The sequence below is a fragment of the Arachis ipaensis genome, chromosome B7 (assembly GCF_059453495.1).
Source record: "Arachis ipaensis isolate K30076 ecotype BB chromosome B7, ASM5945349v1, whole genome shotgun sequence".
NCBI classification, from domain to species: domain Eukaryota; kingdom Viridiplantae; phylum Streptophyta; class Magnoliopsida; order Fabales; family Fabaceae; genus Arachis; species Arachis ipaensis.
In genome coordinates, this window is record NC_142442.1 from 91,993,262 (window position 1) to 92,012,633 (window position 19,372).

General features: G+C 39.1%; 1 non-coding gene across 1 annotated transcript; it reads left to right on the top strand.

The window, feature by feature from the left end:
* The first annotated feature begins 18,637 nt into the window (after nucleotides 1–18,637).
* Nucleotides 18,638–18,745, top strand: LOC148553362 (small nucleolar RNA R71). The gene has a single exon (XR_015892696.1). It is a non-coding gene; the product is annotated as a small nucleolar RNA R71 (small nucleolar RNA).
* The last annotated feature ends 627 nt before the right edge of the window (nucleotides 18,746–19,372 follow it).

Consider the following 19,372-nt stretch of genomic DNA (forward strand, 5'->3'; position numbering starts at 1 on the left):
TCTGGCTTTGGCTTCTTCGTGCCGATCCCAGTGGCGCGTACGCGTTGTTGCTCAAGATCCAAAGCTCCACTTTTCCATGCTCCTTCCATTTATACATGCTTCCTTCCTCTCTTCTAGGCCATCCTTGCCCTATAAACTCTGAAATCACTTAACAAACAGATCACGGTATCGAATGGTAATAGAAGATGATTAAAATATATCAAATTTAATGTAAAATAAGCATGTTTTAATCCATGAAGCCAAATTGGGGAAGAAACACAAAACCATGCATTTTATATGAATAAGTGTGAAAGAACATTGATAAAATCCTCAAAATCCATACAAGATACACCTTAAAAATGGGGTTTATCACTGACACGTGAGCTCATGGCCTGCATAGGACAGACATGCATCATACTTGGTTGAGCATTTCTTCTGTTATGATTGTTGCATGAATGTATGCTTTTCTTGTTTGTATTCTATTCTCTGTGTTTGTGTTATTTTCTTGTATTCTTCTGTTTGTGCTATGCTATCTATTTTTTCTATCTTCACTATTTATCTGTATCTTCTATTTACTACTTTCTCTATTATGCTATTAGTCTGCTAAACAACACAGAATTAATGAACGTAACTAATAACCCCGGCCCTACTAAAAACTCCCCAGTTCTTACCCATTCTCTCTCCCTTCCTCCTTCAGATGGAAGTATGAGTACCCTTCTGTAGTTCACTGACAACTGTTCGTAAAAAGGATTCCGCTCTAGGTAGTCTTCTAAGTCTAGAGTGAACTCCGTTACCTGTTTATATGTATATACTGTAAGACCAGCCAACGTCTACACCCCGTTTGTATGCAAACTTTAACTTAAATCCTGTGTTCGAGACTCCTGTTTTGTGGCAACTTGATGAGGTACCAGAGAGACGTCACATGGCAATGACTGATCGTGTACAGGAGTAGTAGATGATGTTCCATCTTTTGATGACGTTCCACGGGACTTGAGTTTTGAAGACCTAGAACGTACTTTCCCTCACTTTAGTAGTTTAGAGAGACTAGGTGAGTATAGATTCTAGGCTAGCCTGGGTGCCAGCTTAGGGACTTCTTGTACAGGTCAAGGCCTGGGATGTTGTATGCATATATATGTATATAGTTATTATTTAGCTATTTCTAGGGGTGTTCTAACTAAAAGTCTATACTCTAATAAAGGTTGGATCACCGAATATTGTCAACTGCTTGTGATGTATTTATGTGTGGTTGTTTATAACTGTTTTATCTGTTATCAGTTGTGAATTGATTACGAATGAATCCGTCTATTAATCCAAACATTTTCAAAAAAAAGTTCCTCGCAAAGTAACTACGCTTTTAACAATGAATCAGGCTCATATAATAAATAATAGATAATAATTAGGAATACAAGTTGGTAGCACTCAGTTTCTAGTATGATCATGACGTACCAGAAATTAGGTCGTTACAATTTGGTATCAAAGCAGTTCGTTCCCAGTAGAGCCTGGGGAGTGGACTGACTATGCTTCATTGCATACTCTGCTTGTGTGTCTCATTCTGTTAGGGTATCTTCAAGATACATTTGGCATGAATGTCTATGAGTGCTCATTTTGGTAATGTTTGTGCTTAACTTGAGATATGATGCCAGGGCATTTTGGCCAGCTTCACTGACCTTTTCTTTACTATTTTAGGGTAGTTTCATGCATTTTCTTAGTAAATAAGCAAGTTTTGGATAGATATTCACTTACATCTTGATTCAAGCAAACATTGTGAACTTTACATGATTTTATGAGAATTATGCATGAATTGAATGATAAAATGGATGATGCATGATCTCATGAGTTAGAACCAAGCTTTGATGCACTTTATTTGCATGATTTCAGGACAAAAGAAGCAAGGAAGAGCCACGTTAGTAGCCACGTTAGTCTAACTAATGTGACTACTAACGTGGAATGGGAGCTAGCTTGCAACGTTAATGGAAAAGGTGATCACCAATAACGCCTTCGAAAGCCATCATAGCCCACGTTAGTGGCCACGTTAATTACATTAACGTGGAAGCTAACGTGGAGAAAAAGGGAAGCTCCAACGTTAGTGGTAAAAGTGAATACCACTAACGTTCCAAAAGGGTACAATTGGCCACGTTAAGAGTCACGTTAATTACATTAACGTGAACTCTAACGTGGGAGGAGCAAGGAATCGCCAACGTTAGTGACACTTACCTTTGTCACTAATGTTGGACTAAGCCAATATTGTCCACGTTAGTTGCCACATTAATTACATTAATGTGGAAGCTAACGTGGAGGAAAGAAATGATGGGCCAACGTTAGTGACACTCACCTTTGTTACTAACGTTGGAGATTGAAATTACCACCACGTTAGTGGTCACGTTAATGCAATTAACGTGAGGCACTAACGTGGGAAGAAGGGGTGTTTGAAGCGTTAGTGACAAAGGTAAGTGTCACTAACGCTCTCGAAGCTTAGGCATGCCCACGTTAAGGGTCACGTTAGTTTTACTAACGTGAACTCTAACGTGGGGAAAGGGGGCAATAAGCAACATTATTGGAAAAGGTGAATGCCAATAACGTTTGCGAAGGACTGATAAACCACTATTTTATGGTTTATCTTGTGCTCAATTGAATGGATTTTATTAACTCTTTACCCACTTATTCATACTATTTGCATGGTTTTACATTTGCCTTCCTAATTATGTGCTTTAATTGAAAACATGCCTCTTTGGCCTTAAGTTCCCTATGTTTAATCCTCTCTTATTACCATTAGATGCCTTGATATGTGTGTTAAGTGATTTCAGAGATTACAGGGCAAGAATGGCTCAGAGGATGGAAAGGAAGCATGCAAAAGTGGAAGGAATACAAGAAGTTGGAGAAATTGCTAAGCTGTCCAGCCTGACCTCTTCGCACTCAAACGGCTATAACTTTAGCTACAGAGGTCCAAACGATGCGGTTTTAGTTGCGTTGGAAAGCTAACGTCCAGGGCTTCGATTTGATATATAATATGCCATAGTTGCCCTGACTCTAGGCGATGCAAACGCGTGCTCCACGCGGCCGCATCGCAGTGACGAAAAATCAGCGTGTTTGAATTCGCAACCAGCGAATTCTGGGCTGTTTCTGACCCAGTTTGTGGCCCAGAAAACACAAATTATAGGCTATAAAGTGGGGGAATGCATCTATTCATCAACGAGCTTTCAAATTCACAATCTTAGGATTAGATGTAGTTTTTAGAGAGAGAGGTTCTCTCCTCTCTCTTAGGATTTAGAATTAGGATTCTTTTCACTTTATGATTATTTCATCTTTTGCGATCACAGGTTCAATGTTCCTTTTATTTATCTTTTCAATTTAATTTATGAATTCTTCTATGTTACAGATTACTCTTTTGAATTAATGTTATTTGAGGTATTTCAGTTTACAATTGTTTCTTTTATTCATGTTACTGTTGCTTCCAATCTGAAGGCATTTTTATTCCAGTAGATTTACTTTTCCCTTTTTGGTCTTGGTTAAGAAATCAGTAACTCAAGAATTATCAAACTCAAACATGATTGATAATTGTTATCTTTGCTAATTGAATTGAACTTCAATAATCCCAATCTTTTCTTAGGGATTAACTAGGATTTGAGGATCTAACTAATTAGTCACTTGACCTTCCCTTGCTCTAGCAAAGGTTAACTAAGTGGAATTAAGGTTCAATTTTCATCATCATTGATAAGGATAACTAGGATAGGACTTCCAATTTCTCACACCTTGCCAAAAGTTTATTTTATTATTTCTATTTTATTTTTCTTATCATTCAACATACTGCTTCCTTACATTCAAAACCCCCAATTTACAAGACTCATAACCAATAATAAGAACATACTTCCCTGCAATTCCTTGAGAAGACGACCCGAGGTTTAAAAACTTCGATTATCAATTTTAAAAAGGGGTTTGTTACTTGTGACAACCAAAATGTTTGTATGAAAGGACTTTTGAAGGTTTAGAAACTATACTTGCAACGAGGATTTATCCGCAAATTTCTAGACCACGCAAAAGTTCTTTCATCAAGGACCAAGAGGCAACATTAGTGGTCACGTTAGTGCCACTAACGTTGAAGTTAACGTGGATCATTTTTGGCTTGGAACGTTAGTGAAAAAGGTGATCGTCACTAACGTTCTCGAACCCACATCTTCACTTAACGTTAACACCACTAACGTCCTAACTAACGTCCATGCCTAACTCACACTTTTTTGCAAGCAAAGCTGAGCCCACTGAAGACTGTAATTGCTTCAACTAAAGATCCAAAGGTCCATATCCAAGACTTGAAGAGCCAACTAGAAGATCAGAAGAGTAGTATATATAGGAGTAGTTTTGAACTAGTGAGAGAGCTTTTTGGGCATTTGGAAGAACTACACTTTGTATATTTTACTTTCTCTGCAACTTCTAGTTTTAGTTTTCAAAATGTACTTTTCATTTACGCTTTCCATTCCTAGAGCTATGAACAACTAAACCCCTTTTCATTGGGTTAGGGAGATCTGTTGTAATTTGATGGATCAATAATAGTTTTCATTATTCTTCTTCTTTCTTTTCTTTTGATTTTACTCGAAAGCTTTCAATCTTCATCCAATTGGGTAGTTGTCTTGGAAAAGAAGCTATTCATACTTGGATCTCTTCGGAACCTTGGAAGAGGAATGAAGAGATCATGCTAGAAATTCTTTCTCATGTTGGACCAAATTGGGGTTTGGATGGATATAGTGACATATAATCCTACCAACACTTTGATTTGGGGGTACATGTGGTATAATCAGTGACCATACTTCATCTCTTCTTATGAGAAATTAGACCAAGGAATTGGCTATTGATCAAGATTTGAGAGATTGAATTACCAAGGAATTGGAATTCAATCAATTAAGATTGCCAAGGTGATCAATGAATGCATTGATTGAGGAAGAGATGAGAATCAACTTGATCTGGAGAATACAACATCTCCTGAGCCCAATGAATCCTCCATTTCTGATCTTACCCATTCTCTTTACTTTCTGCCATTTACTTTTCTGTTCATTTCCCCAAATCCCCATTTAAGATTCTGCAATTTACTTTCTGCCATTTACATTTTGCTCTTTATTTCCAGTCTTTACACTTTCTGTTATTTACTTTCCCACCATTTATGTTTCTGCAAATATCAACTCAATTTCTGCGTAGCTCAACTAGAACATTCCTTTGATTAAAGTTGCTTGACCAATCAATCCATATGGGATTCGACCTCACTCTATTGTGAGTTTTTACTTGACGATAATTTGGTATACTTGTCGAAGAAAATTTTGTTGAGAGACAAGTTTCCATGCATCAAGTTTATGGCGCCATTGCCGGGGATTGATTTTGTATCAACAATGATTAAATTGGTGGATAACTAGATTGAGCATTTTTCTTTTGTTTTGTCTAAATTCTGTTTGAGTGATTTACTTTCAGTTTTAGTTATTTTCTTTCCTTTATCCCTTACCCGTTTGTGGTTTTCTCTTATTTGTTACAATTCAGTTCACTACCCCACTAACTGTTTGATATATTGCATCACTCACACTAACAGCATTTCTGACAAAAATACTTCCTGCATTTATCTCCTTCTTGCTTGTGCCTTGTTGGTTGTATGACAGGTAGAAGAAGCGGGGCTTCAACTTCCTTTGATTCTGAACCTGAGAGGACCCTCATTAGATTAAGGAGGGAAGCAAGAGGAAAGAATGTCGTTAGTGCTAAGGAAGAGGAGGAGTATTTTGAACCAGACATGGATGAGAATATGGAGAACCATCATGAAGAAGAGGCTCACAACCATGGCAGAGAAGGTCCAGTGCATCATGTTGGACAAGAGAGAAGAGTTTTAGGCTCTTATATAAATCCAAACCCAAGAAACTGTGGAAGTAACATCCAAAAGCCAACCATACATGCCAATAACTTTGAACTAAAGCCACAGCTCATCACCCTTGTTCAGAACAACTGTTCATTCGGAGGAAGTATCCAAGAAGACCCCAATCAAGATCTAACCACCTTCCTGAGGATATGTGATACTGTGAAGTCTAATGGTGTTTATCCTGACACCTATAGATTGCCTTTGTTTCCCTTTTCACTCAAGGACAAAGCATCTAAATGGCTGAAATCCTTCCCGAAGGAGAGTTTAACAACCTGGAAAGATGTGGTGAACAAATTCTTGGCGAGATTCTATCCTCCTCAAAGAATTAACAGGTTGAGATCTGAGGTACAAACCTTCAGGCAACAAGATGGTGAAACTCCCTATGAAGCATGGGAGAGGTTTAAGGACTTGACAAGAAGGTGCCCGCCAGATATGTTCAATGAATGGGTGCATTTACATATTTTCTATGAGGGTCTCTCTTATGAATCAAAGAAGGTAGTAGACCACTCATCCGGGAATCTCTGAACAAGAAGAAGACCATTGAAGAAGCCATAGATGTCATTGAGACTGTAGCCGAGAATGACTACTTCTATGCTTCTGAAAGGGGCAATACTAGAGGAGTGATGGAGCTGAACAATGTGGATGTACTGTTGGCTCAGAATAAGATGATCACCAAACAGTTGGCTGACCTTAGCAAGAAGATGGAAAGAAACCAAGTGGCAGCAATCACTACCTCATCAGCAGCTCAAGAAGGAGTGAATGCAGAGGTAGAGGATGATCAGGAACAAGCCAACTACATTGGGAACTCACCTAGACAGACCCATGATCCATACTCCAAAACTTATAATCCTGGTTGGAGGAACCACCCAAACTTTGGGTGGGGAAATCAACAAGATCAAGGCCAAGATCAGAGACGTCACAACCCCAACAACAATGCAGCTCACCAACATTCCACATAGAGATCATATCAGCACCCACCTAACAACACCTCTCAACATCCATATCAAAACCAAAATGGCCCTTCTCACCCCTCCAATCTCAACTCACCATCATCCGAAGATAGACTCTCAAGGATTCAGACTCTACTTGAAGGCATATGTAAGGAAATCCAAGATAACAACGTGTTCAAAGAGGAGGTGCGAGCCAATATCAAAAACCAGGGAGATGCCATCAAAAGGCTAGAATTTCAAGTAGGATACCTCTCTGAGAAGATTTCCAAACCTACTGATAGCTTCCCAAGTGACACAGAGAAAAACCCGAGAGGTGAAGCAAAGAAAGTAAGATGGGAAGAATGCAAGATGGTCACTATAAGTGATAAGGGGACTGAGGAAGAGCTGAACAAACCCTTCGAACAATCTGGAGATACTTCAGCAGAGAAGCAGGAAGAGGGTCACCAAGAAACCAAAATTACACAGAAAGAGATTCTGAACCTCTATGCACCTTTTCCTCAAAGACTCAAGAGTGGTGTAGAAAAGAGAATATACTCAAAGTTCCTCGACATGTTTGCATCCCTCCATGTAAACATACCATTCATCAAAGCTCTCCAACAAATTCCCTCATACATTAAGTGTATGAAGGAGCTGCTGACCAGGAAAAGCTCACTCAAAGGAGGGCAAACAATAGTGTTGAATAAGGAGTGCAGTGCTCTCATTCAACCAGAGTTGCCTACAAAAAGGAAAGATCCAGGGAGTTTTCATATCCCCTGTGCCATAGGAGAAACACTGATTGATAAAGGACTCTGTGATCTGGGAGCAAACTTTAATTTAATGCCTCTATCTCTCATGAAGAAGCTGCAGATCAATGAGCTAACGCCCACAGACGTAGTCATCAGGCTGGCTGACAAAACTAAAAAACAAGCAGTAGGAGTGGTTGAAAACATGCTGGTGAAGGTTGGGAACTACTTCCTTTCCACAGACTTTGTCATATTGGAAATGGAAGAGAGTCACCTTCACCCAATCATATTGGGAAGACCATTCCTAGCTACAGCCAGAGCGCTTATAGATGTGGAGCGAGGAGAGCTAATACTGAGGATACATGATGAACAACTCGCATTCAATGTCTTCAAACCCTCACAAGATGTAGATCAAGAAAACAAGGAACCAAAGGAAGATCACGACAAGGCACTAGTGGAAGAAACAAGCACTGAAGCACAAACTGTACACTTGGGAATCCCTTTGGTTGGTAAGCAAAATAGCCAGAAGGTGCCACAGCCAGAGGAAATCCAAGAAGAGCTAAAACCACCAGACTCATATGAGACCAGCAACAAAATTTCCTTGGAAAAAAAGGCCACAAGGAGCAGGGTAGCATTAAAAGAAACAAGGAAGAAGGCACCAAGGAGATGGAGGAACAAGAAGATCCCTATAGAGGATTTCTCCCCAGGGAATAAAGTGATCTCAGCTTATCTCCCAGCTATCCCACCTCATCTCCCAACCATCCCATCTCAGCTGCCTAAAGATTTCACCATCAGCAGAATTCTCTCCTTAGAACATGTGGAGATCCTTGATGAAGCCTGATGAGCGGATAATTTATACGCTTTTTGGCATTGTTTTTACATAGTTTTTAGTATGATTTTGTTAGTTTTTAGTATATTTTCATTAGTTTTTAAATAAAAATCACATTTCTGGACTTTACTATGAGTTTGTGTGTTTTTTTATGATTTCAGGTATTTTCTGGCTGAAATTGAGGGACTTGAGCAAAAATCAGATTCAGAGGCTGAAAAAGGACTGCAGATACTGTTGGATTCTGACCTCCCTGCACTCAAAGTAGATTTTCTGGAGCTACATAACTCCAAATGGTGCGCTCTCAATTGCGTTGGAAAGTAGACATCCAGAGCTTTCCAGCAATATATAATTATCCATACTTTGTCCGAGTTTGGATGATGCAAACTGGCGTTCAAAGCCAGCTTTCTGCCCTATTCTGGAGTTAAACGCTAGAAATAGGTTGCAAAGCAGAGTTAAATGCCAGAAACAGGTTAGAAACTGGTGTTTAACTCCAAGGAAGACCTCTACATGTGAAAGCTTCAATGCTCAGTCCAAGCACACACCAAGTGGGCCCCGAAAGTGAATTTTTGCATCATTTACTCATTTTTGTAAACCCTAGTAACTAGTTTAGTATAAATAGGACTTTTTACTATTGTATTTACATCTTTGGATCATCTTTGGATCATCTTTGATCAGTTATATACCATTTGGGTAGGCTGGCCATTCGGCAATGCCTGGACCTTGTTCTTATGTATTTTCAACGGTAGAGTTTCTACACTCCGTAGATTAAGGTGTGGAGCTCTGCTGTTCCGCATGAATTAATGCAAAGTACTACTATTTTTCTATTCAATTCAAGCCTATTTCTTCTCTAAGATATTCATTCGCACCCAAGAACATGATGAATGTGATGATTATGTGACGCTAATCACCATTCTCACCTATGAACGCGTGCCTGACAACCACTTCTGTTCTACATGAAGATGAGATAGAATGAGTATCTCTTAGGTATCTAATACAGGGGACCAAGTCCGAGATATTAGAATCTTCATGGTATAAGTTAGAATCCATGGACGGCCATTCTTGAGATCCGGAAAGTCTAAACCTTGTCTGTGGTATTCCGAGTAGGATCTGAGAAGGGATGGCTGTGACGAGCTTCAAACTCGCGAGTGCTGGGCGTAGTGACAGACGCAAAAGGATCACTGAATCCTATTCCAGTATGATCGAGAACCGACAGATGATTAGCCATGCAGTGACAGCACATTGGACCATTTTCACTGAGAGGACGGGATGTAGCCATTGACAACGGTGATGCCCAACATACAGCTTGCCATGGAAAGGAGTATGAAAGATTGGATGAAGACAATAGGAAAGCAGAGGTTCAGAAGGAACAAAAGCATCTCCATACATTTATCTGAAATTCTCACCAATGAATTACATAAGTATCTCTATCTTAATTTTATGTTTATTTATCTTATAATTATCAAAACTCTATAACCATTTGAATCCGCCTGACTGAGATTTACAAGGTGACCATAGCTTGCTTCAAGCCGACAATCTCCGTGGGATCGACCCTTACTCACGTAAGGTTTATTACTTGGATGACCTAGTGCACTTGCTGGTTAGTTGTGCGAAGTTGTGACAAAGTGTGATTCACATTTGAGAGCACCAAGTCTTTGGTGCCATTGTTGATGATCACAATTTCGTGCACCAAGTTTTTGGCACCATTGTTGGGGATTGTTTGAGTTTGGACAACTGACGGTTCATCTTGTTGCTCAGATTAGGTAAATTTTATTTTAATTTTAAGCTTTTTATTTTTATTATTTTTATTTTTATTTTCGAAAAAATTTTCAAAAAAAATATATTTCTTCAAAATATAAATTACTATATGTTCTTCAGAATTTTTAAGAAGGAATTCTAGAATCTCATGAGATAGGTTGAATCCTGGCTGGCTGTTAAGCCATGTCTAATCTTTTGGACCGAGGTTTCAACTATCTCAAGAGAAGAGCTTCTTTGTCTTTTCCAGCAAATTAGCTGTTGTATGTAATGTTCTGCTGAAGCTTGGCTGGCCATTGGCCATGTCTAGTGTTTTGGACCGGAGCTTTCACTGAAAGCTTGGCTGGCTAGTAAGCCATGTCTAGTGTTTTGGACCGGAGCTTTAGACTAACATTGCATGATTCCTGGAATTCTCATTAAAAATTTTGAAATCCTTATTTTTCTTTTTCAAGAAAATTTTCAAAAAATCCAAATAATTTAATAAAATCATAAAAACCAAAAATATTGTGTTTCTTGTTTGAGTCTTGTGTCAAATTTTAAGTTTGGTGTCAATTGCATCTTTTTAATTTTTCTTAAAATTTTCGAAAATTCATGCATGTGTTCTTCATGATCTTCAAGTTGTTCTTGATGATTTTCTATGTTTGATCTTTAATTTTTCTTGCTTTGTGTCTTTTCTTGTTTCTCATATGCATTCTCAATTTGTTAGTGTCTAAAGTTTGAAAATTTCTAAGTTTGGTGTCTTGCATATTTTTTTTTCTTAAAAATTTTCAAAAATAAGTTCTTGGTGTTCATCTTGACATTCAAAGTGTTCTTGGTGTTCATCTTGACATTCAAAGTGTTCTTGCATGCATTGTGTGTTTTGATTCACAATTTTCATGTTTTGAGTCTTTTGGTTGTTTTTCTCTTTCATCATTAAAAATTCAAAAATAAAAAAATATCTTTCCCTTTTTCTTCTCATAAAATTCGAAAATTTGAGTTGACTTTTTCAAAAAATTTTAAATTTAGTTGTTTCTTATGAGTCAAATCAAATTTTCAATTTAAAAATTCTATCTTTTTCAAATCTTTTTCAAAAATCAAATCTTTTTCATTTTTTCTTTCATAATTTCGAAATTTTCAAAATTTATTTTCAAAATCTTATTTTTATTTCCATTTCATATTTTTGAAATTAATGCTAACAATTAATGTGATTGATTCAAAAATTTTAAGTTTGTTACTTGCCTATTAAGAAAGGTTCAATCTTTAAATTTTGAAATCATATCTTTTAAGTTTCTTGTTAGTCAAGTATTTACGTTGCAAGTATAGCTCCAAACCAACAAACAACTCTCGCATCAAATTAAATTTTAGGTTGTCACAAGTACAAACCCCAAATAAGAAATAACCGGAGTATTTTGGACTCCGGGTCGTCTCACAAGGAATTGCAATGAAGTGTATGATTATTGGCTATGAGGGGACAAGGGGGTTTTGATTTATGAGAGGGTAAGGAAAGTAAATTGGGCAAGAAAAGTAAATCAAGTAAACAACTAAAGAAAGCAAGTAATAAAGAGAGACATTCATGGCAAGGATTGAGATCATAGGCTTTCTATCCTAGTCATGTATGATTAATTCATCTTATTTAGTCAACTCCCACATCGGGAGAATGTCAAACAAGACTAATTAATCATGTCACAAATATAAACAAGAATTTATCTCATTACGTCAACTCCAACAAATAGGGAGAAAGTCTAACGAGACTAGATAATCTTAATCCAAAAGTCCTAACCAACTTACTAATTAAACTAGCAAAAGATTAGCGTCAATGGAAACAATATTCCATAAGTCCTAATCAACTCACTAATTAAATTAGCAAAAGATTAGCGTCAATGGAAACAATATTAGTGGTGCACAAAATTGTGATCTCTGGTAATGGCTCCAAAAACTTGGTGCTCTAATATCAATTCATAATTTGTCACAACTTCGATACAACTAACCAGCAAGTGCACTGGGTCGTCCAAGTAATAAACCTTACGTGAGTAAGGGTCGATCCCACGGAGATTGTTGGTATGAAGCAAGCTATGGTCACATTGTAAATCTCAGTCAGGCAGATAATAATTGATTATGGAGTTTTCAAAAATAATACTAATTAAATAGAAAATAAGGATAGAAATACTTATGTAAATCATTGGTGAGAATTTCAGATAAGCGCATAGAGATGCTTTCGTTCCTCTGAACCTCTGCTTTCCGGCTGCCTTCATCCAATCAATCCTACTCCTCTCCATGGCTGGCTTTTTGTAAGGACATCACCGTTGTCAATGGCTACTTTTAATCCTCTCTGGAAAATAGTCCGATGCGCTGTCACTGCATGGCTAATCGTCTGGAGGCATCATCCTTGTCAATGGCTGCATCCCATCCTCTTGTGAAAATGGTCCAAATGCTCTGTCACAGCACGGCTAATCATCTGAGGTTCTCGATCACACTGGAATAGGATTCACCCTCCTTTTGCGTCTGTCACTACGCCCAGCACTCGCGAGTTTGAAGTTCGTCACAGTCATTCAATCCCAGAGTCCTACTCGGAATACCACAGACAAGGTTTATACTTTTCGGACTCTCATGAATGCCGCCATCAATCTAGCTTATACCACGAAGATTCTGATTAAGAGATCCAAGAGATACTCATTCAATCTAAGGTAGAACAGAAGTGGTTGTCAGGCACGCGTTCATAGGGAATGATGATGATTGTCACGTTCATCACATTCAGGTTGAAGTGCGAATGAATATCTTAGAAGCAGAATAAGTTGAATTGAATAGAAAAATAGTAGTACTTTGCATTAATCTTTGAGGAACAGCAGAGCTCCACACCTTAATTTATGGAGTGTAGAAACTCTACCGTTAAAAATACATAAGTGAAAGGTCCAGGCATGGCCGAATGGCCAGCCCCCAAAACGAGATCACAGGATCAAAATACAATCCAGGATGTCAAATACAATAGTAAGAAGTCCTATTTATAATAACTAGCTACTAGGGTTTACAGAAGTAAGTAATTGATGCATAAATCCACTTCCGGGGCCCACTTGGTGTGTGCTTGGGCTGAGCTTGAAGTCTACACGTGGAGAGGTCATTCTTGGAGTTGAACGCCAGCTTTTGTGCCATTTTGGGCGTTGAACTCCACTTTGCAACTTGTTTCTGGCGCTGGACGCCAGAATTGGGCAGAGAGCTGGCGTTGAACGCCGGTTTTTGTCATCTAAACTTGGGCAAAGTATAGACTATTATATATTTCTGGAAAGCCCTGGATGTCTACTTTCTAACGCAATTGGAAGCGCGCCATTTTGAGTTCTGTAGCTCCAGAAAATTCATTTTGAGTACAGGGAGGTCAGAATCCAACAGCATCAGCAGTCCTTCTTCAACCTCTGAATCTGATTTTTGCTCAAGTCCCTCAATTTCAGCCAGAAAATACCTGCAATCACAGAAAAACACACAAACTCATAGTAAAGTCCAGAAATGTGAATTTAACATAAAAACTAATGAAAACATCCCTAAAAGTAACTAGATTCTACTAAAAACATACTAAAAACAATGCCAAAAAGCGTATAAATTATCCGCTCATCACAACACCAAACTTAAATTGTTGCTTGTCCCCAAGCAACTGAAAATCAAATAGGATAAAAATAAGAGAATATACTATAAATTCCAAACTATCAATGAAACATAGCTCCAATCAGATGAGCGGGACTTGTAGCTTTTTGCCTCTTGAATAGTTTTGGCATCTCACTTTATCCATTGAGGTTCAGAATGATTGGCATCTATAGGAACTCAGAGTTCAGATAGTGTTATTGATTCTCCTAGTTCAGCATGATGATTCTTGAACACAACTATTTTATGAGTCTTGGCCGTGGCCCTAAGCACTTTGTTTTCCAGTATTACCACCGGATACATAAATGCCGCAGACACATAATTGGGTGAACCTTTTCAGATTGTGACTCAGCTTTGCTAAAGTCCCCAATTAGAGGTGTCCAGGGTTCTTAAGCACACTCTTTTTTTTCTTTGGACCTTGACTTTAACCGCTCAGTCTCAAGTTTTCACTTGACACCTACACGCCACAAGCACATGGTTAGGGACAGCTTAGTTTAGCCGCTTAGGCCAGGATTTTATTCCTTTAGGCCCTCCTATCCACTGATGCTCAAAGCCTTGGGATCCTTTTTATTTACCCTTGCCTTTTGGTTTTAAGGGTTATTGGCTTTTTGCTCTTGCCTCTTGGTTTTAAGAGCTTTTGGCTTTTTCTGCTTGCTTTTTTTTTCTTTTTCTATTTTTTTTCGCCTATTTTTTTTTCTGCAAGCTTTGTTCTTTGTTGCTTTTTCTTACTTCAAGAATCATTTTTATGATTTTTCAGATTATCAAATAACATGTCTCCTTGTCCTCATTCTTTCAAGAGCCAACATATTTAACATTCATGAACAACAACTTCAAAACATATATGCACTGTTCAAGCATTCATTCAGAAAATAAGAAGCATTGTCACCACATCAATATAATTAAACTAAGTTCAAGGATAAATTCGAAACTCATGTACTTCTTGTTCTTTTGAATTAAAACATTTTTCATTTAAGAGAGGTGATGGATTCATAGGACACTCATAACTTTAAGACAAAGTTACTAACTACTAATGATCATGTAATGAAGACACAAACATAGATAAGCACTTTAACATAGAGAAAACGAAAACAGAAAATGTAAGAACAAGGAATGAGTCCACCTTAGTGATGGTGGCGTTTTCTCCTTGAGGAACCAATGATGTCCTTGAGCTCTTCTATGTCTCTTCCTTGTCTTTGTTGCTCCTCCCTCATTGCTTTTTGATCTTCTCTAATTTCATGAAGGATGATGGAGTGCTCTTGATGTTCCACCCTTAATTGTCCCATGTTGGAACTTAATTCTCCTAGGGAAGTGTTGATTTGCTCCCAATAGTTTTGTGGAGGAAAATGCATTTGAGGCATCCCCGGGATCTCATGGTGATGAGCTTCCTGCGCCTCTTGAGCTCCATGAATGGGCTCTCCTGCCTGCTCCATCCATTTCTTAGTGATGGGCTTCTCTTTCTCAATGGGAATGTTTCCTTCTATGAAAGCTCCAGCTGAGTAACATAGATGGCAAATAAGATGAGGAAAAGCTAGCCTTGCCATAGGGGAGGACTTCATGAACTTCTACTTCCTCTCCAATCATGATGTTATGAATCATGATGGCCCGATCCACAGTAACTTCGGATCGGTTGCTAGTGGGGATGATGGAGCGTTGTATGAACTCTAACCATCCTCTAGCTACAGGCTTGAGGTCCAGTCTTCTTAGTTGAACCGGCTTGCCTTTGGAGTCAATCTTCCATTGAGCTCCTTCCACACATATGTCCATGAGGACTTGGTCCAACCTTTGATTAAAGTTGACCCTTCTAGTGTAGGGGCGTGCATCTCCTTGCATCATGGGCAAGTTAAACGCCAACCTCACGCTTTCCGGACTAAAATCTAAGTATTTCCCCCGAACCATGGTGAGATAATTCTTTGGATTTGGGTTCTTACTTTGATCATGGTTCCTAGTGATCTATGCATTAGCATAGAACTCTTGAACCATTAGGATGCCGACTTGTTGGATGGGTTTTGTTAGAACTTCCCAACCTCTTCTTTGGATTTCATGTCGGATCTCCGGATACTCATTTCTCTTGAGTTTGAAAGGGACCTCAGGGATCACCTTCTTCTTGGCCACAACATCATAGAAGTGGTCTTGATGGGCTTTGGAGATGAACCTTTCCATCTCCCATGACTCGAAGGTGGAAGTTTCTGTCTTCCCTTTCCCTTTTCTAGAGGATTCTCCGGTCTTAGGTGCCATCAATGGTAATGGAAAAGCAAAAAGCTTATGCTTTTACCATACCAAACTTAGAATTTTTGCTCACCCTCGAGCAAGAGAAGAAAGAATAGATAAAGAAGAAGAAGAAAATATGGAGGAGAGGAGGGATGTGTTTCGGCTAAGAAGGGGAAGAGAGGGTTGTGTTGTGTGAAAATGAGGAAGAATGGAGGGCTATATATAGGGAAGGGAGGGGGTAAGGTTCGGCCATATAGGGTGGGTTTGGGTGGGAAATTGATTTTGAATTTTGAAGGTAGGTGGAGTTTATGAGGTAGGTTTATGGGGAAGAGTGGATGGATATGAGTGGTGAAGTGGTGATAGGGAAGAGAGGCTGAGGTGATTGGTGAAGAGTTTTGGGAAAGAGTGTTTATGGGATTGTGTGAAAGAGGGGTGAGAAGAAGTGAATGGAGGTAGGTGGGGATCCTGTGGGGTCCACAGATCCTGAGGTGATCCTGTGGGGTCCACAGATCCTGAGGTGTTCAAGGATTTACAACTTTGCACCCAATTAGGCATGCAAAATGCCCTTGCACACAACTCTGGGCGTTCAGGGCCAGATTAGTGCTTGTTTGAATGCCCATTTGTTGCCCATTTCTGGCGTTGAACGCCAGAAGCATGCTTGTTCTGGGCGTTCAGCGCCAGCTCTTCTCCAGGGTGCATTTCTGGCGTTCAAACGCCCAGATGCTGCCCATTTCTGGCGTTCAGCGCCAGAACCATGCTCTGTTCTGGCGTTGAACGCCCAAAACATGCTTATTACTCGCGTTTAAACGCCAGTAAGGTCTTCCTCCAGGGTGTGATTTTTCTTCTGCTATTTTTGATTCTGTTTTCAATTTTTTTATATTTATTTTGTGACTCCACATGATCATGAACCTAATAAAACATGAAAAACAATGATAATTAGATAAATAAACATTGGGTTGCCTCCCAACAAGTGCTTCTTTAATGTCAATAGCTTGACAGTGGGCTCTCATGGAGCCTCACAGATGTGCAGAGCTTTGTTGAGACCTCCTAACACCAAACTTAGAGTTTGGATATGGGGGGTTTGACACCAAACTTAGAGTCTGGTTGTGGCCTCCCAACACCAAACTTAGAGTTTGACTGTGGGGGCTTTGTTTGACTCTGCTTTGAGAGAAGCTTTTTATGCTTCCTCTCCATGGATACAGAGAGAGATCCTTGAGTTGTAAACACAAGGTTGTCCTTATTTATTTGAAGGATCAATTTTCCTCTGTCCACATCAATCACAGCTCTTGCTGTGGCTAGGAAGGGTCTTCCAAGGATGATGAATTCATCCTCATCCTTCCCAGTATCTAGGACTATGAAATCAGCAGGGATGTAAAGGCCTTCAACCTTTACTAACACGTCCTCTACTTGTCCATAAGCTTGTTTTCTTGAATTGTCTGCCATCTCTAATGAGATTTTAGTGGCTTGCACCCCAAAGATTCCCAGTTTCTCTATTACAGAGAGGGGCATGAGGTTTATCCTTGAACCAAGGTCACACAGAGCCTTTTTAAAGATCATGTTGCCTATGGTACAAGGTATTACGAACTTTCCAGGATCCTGTTTCTTCTGAGGCAATCTCAGTTGATCCAGATCACTTAGTTCATTGGTGAACAAGGGAGGTTCATCTTCCCAAGTTTCAATACCAAATAGTTTGGCATTCAGCTTCAAGATTGCACCAAGAAACTTGGTACTTGCTCTTCAGTAACATCCTCATTCTCTTCAGAAGAAGAATACTCATCAGAGCTCATGAATGGCATAAGGAGGTTCAATGGAATCTCTATGGTATCTAGATGAGTCTCAGATTCCTTTGGTTACTCAGAGGGAACTCCTTATTGATCACTAGATGTCCCAGGAGGTTTTCCTCACTAGGATTCACATCCTCAACCTCCCTAACAGGTTCGGCCATGGTAATTAATTCAATGGCCTTGCACTCTCCTTTTGGATTATCTTCTGTATTGCTTGGGAGAGTACTAGGAGGGATTTTAGTGATCCTTTTACTCAGCTGGCCCACTTGTGCTTCCAAATTTCTAATGGAAGACCTTGTTTCATTCATGAAGCTTACAGTGGCCTTGGACAGATCAGAGACTAAGTTTGCTAAATTAGAGGTATTTTGTCCAGAATTCTCTGTCTGTTGCTGAGTGGATGATGGAAAAGGTTTACTATTGTTAAACCTATTTCTTCCACCATTATTAAAGCCTTGTTGAGGCTTTTGTTGATCCTTCCATGAGATATTTGGGTGATTTCTCCATGATGGATTATATGTGTTTCCATAAGGTTCACCCATATAATTTACCTCTGCTATTGCAGGGTTCTCAGGATCATAAGCTTCTTCTTCAGAAGATGCCTCTTGAGTACTGTTGCCTGCAGCTTGCATTCCATTCAGACTCTGAGAAATCATATTGACTTGCTGAGTCAATATTTTATTCTGAGCCAATATGGCATTCAGAGTATCAATTTCAAGAACTCCCTTCTTCATGGGCGTCCCATTATTCACAGGATTCCTTTCAGAAGTGTACATGAACTGGTTATTAGCAACCATGTCAATGAGTTCTTGAGCTTTTGCAAGCGTTTTCTTTAGGTGAATGGATCCACCTGCAGAAGTATCTAATGACATCTTAGCTAATTCAGACAGACCATCATAGAATATATCCAGGATAGTCCATTTTGAAAGCATGTCAGAAGGACACTTTTTGGTCAGTCCTTTGTATCTCTCCCAAGCTTCATAGAGGGATTCACCTTCTTTCTGTCTGAAGGTTTGAACATCCACTCTAAGCTTACTCAGCTTTTGAGGAGGAAAGAACTTGGCTAAGAAAGCCTTGACCAGCTTATCCCAAGAGTTCAAGGGAAAAGCATGAGCCTGTAGACTTTAGGATCTACTCCATTAGTCTTAACAGTATCACAGATCTGCAAGAATTCAGTTAAGAACTGAAAAGGATCTTCAGATGAAAGTCCATGAAACTTGCAGTTCTGCTGCATCAGAGAAACTAACTGAGGTTTCAGCTCAAAATTGTTTGCTCCAATAGCAGGAATGGAGATGCTTCTTCCATGTAAATTGGAATTAGGTGCAGTAAAGTCACCAAGCATCCTCCTTGCATTATTATTATTTTCGGCTGCCATCTCCTCTTCTTGTTCAAAAATTTCTGAAAGGTGCTTGCTGGATTGTTGTAATTTAGCTTCTCTTAGTTTCCTCTTCAGAGTCCTTTCAGGTTCTGGATCTGCTTTAACAAGAATGCCTTTTTCCTTGTTCCCGCTCATAAGAAGGAGAAGAGAACAAGAAAAGAAGAGGAATCATCTATGTCACAGTAAAGAGGTTCCTTATTAGTAGAAGAAGAAAAGGAATAGGGGTGAAGAAGAATGAAGAATCCAAACACAAGGGTAAGGATAGGAGAAGTGATGTGAGATG